At 41.7% G+C, this 1,635-nt stretch overlaps 1 long non-coding RNA gene across 1 annotated transcript; it reads left to right on the forward strand.

Annotated features, from left to right (window-relative positions):
• Positions 1–332: 332 nt before the first annotated feature.
• On the forward strand, positions 333–694 carry LOC118238712. Its single transcript, XR_004772521.1, has 2 exons — positions 333–434; positions 527–694. It is a non-coding gene; the product is annotated as an uncharacterized LOC118238712 (long non-coding RNA).
• Positions 695–1,635: the final 941 nt, after the last annotated feature.

The raw sequence follows: 1,635 nt of genomic DNA on the forward strand, positions 1-1,635 counted from the left end.
AAAGGTCAGAGTCAACTGTGTGTGTGCCTGATGGATCAGGGACAGAGAAGAAAAAGCACTACATTGGCAGGAACTGCCAGGATGGCAAATAGCAACAACACACTGGCTCCTGTGTGCCTGATGCCCAGGGCTAGCCAGTGTGGTGGTCCCTAGGGATGCAGCTGGGCAGGGATCATCCTAGGACTAGATGGAGCCTGGATCCCACAATGGTTCAAGGAGCTGCAGTGAACCAGACTAAGCCTCTTCTACAGAGAGAACAGAGGAGCATGAAACACAATTTTAGTTTAGTTTACAGAAAAATCTACTAATAGCTCTTGTTCAACTGGATGTACAGAATGGATGCCATTATCAGCTTGCTCCTCCCTGGAATGAAGCTACCAAAATGAGTCTTCCCTTTGAGAACGACCCTGTCCCTGGAAGAGGTTCAATACCAGGTAGGAAATCAGAGTCCCAAGAAAACAACCTTCTAGTCACAGCCTGCTACTTTGATCTTATATTAGTTCCTTGTCTCCATTCCATCCTGTAGCCAACATTCCTTCAAAAGACATCTACTGACTGCTTGCTATGCGATCACTACTGTGCTAATTATTGGAAAATCAAAGACAAAAGAAGCCTTGTGTCTAGAAGAGAGGGACAAGAACACAAAAATGTGAGCACATGTAATTAAATGATGCCATTAAACAGATTTAAAACACATGGAAAGAGCTCGCATCCTTTTCCTAGGCAAACCTGCTTAAGGGCAATGAGTGAATATTTATCCTTAATGATTATCAGTAGGTGAGACCTGGAAAGAGCCAGTCAGGATTTGGAACTTCTAGGGAGATAAGCTTGATCATGGTTGGAACCAGTTTATAGAATTTAGGGCTTACACATACAGCTTTACAGACAGGGGAAGCAATGCTTGGCTTTCTTGTTGACGAATGCGGACTTTTGAGGACAGTGTATGTGGGTGACAGTACAGTCATTAAACTGTTATCATGCTTGACAACTATTATTTCCCTCAATCTTCACCACAATTCAAAATGATTAGGGGCAATATTGATATGGAAATCAAGGCTTAGAAAGTCAAATGACATGCCTAATGTCACATAGTTTAATAGGGGCAGAGCAAGCATTCAAATTCCAAATCCTTTATCCATCGTGTGTGATTACAACCTAAAAAATATGCAGAACGGATGTTAGAAATACAAAGAACTTGCAATGTGTTTGATCCTCCTTGGGAATCCAGGCCTTTCCACAGCTGAGCACTATGACCAAGACTATACAAACACTGCAAAGCTGAATACATTTACTAACTGGCATTGTCTAGAAAGTTTATTGACCTCTAAAAATAAACTCTCCCAAGCAATCTGACCAAGTAGTGGTCTTAATCCCAAACTGTGTTCTTCCATGATCATTTTGAGACTGGTCTCCTTGTGTCTCATTTCAAGAATTTTACAGACATCAAACAACTGTGCTAGGTCTCCATGACCAAAGTGATCAGGCTGGAAAGGATCTTAGTCCCCATGCTTTCTTGAATAGGATCCTTCTGGTTCTAATGGAAATGTCAATATCATGAGTGGCAAACTTCAACCACCTTCTTTCTGGGAATTAGCAGTATGCCCTAATCACCTTTGAGAGAAGGACAGAAATAAT

Source organism: Cricetulus griseus (assembly GCF_003668045.3).
Source record: "Cricetulus griseus strain 17A/GY chromosome 1 unlocalized genomic scaffold, alternate assembly CriGri-PICRH-1.0 chr1_1, whole genome shotgun sequence".
Lineage (NCBI taxonomy): Eukaryota > Metazoa > Chordata > Mammalia > Rodentia > Cricetidae > Cricetulus > Cricetulus griseus.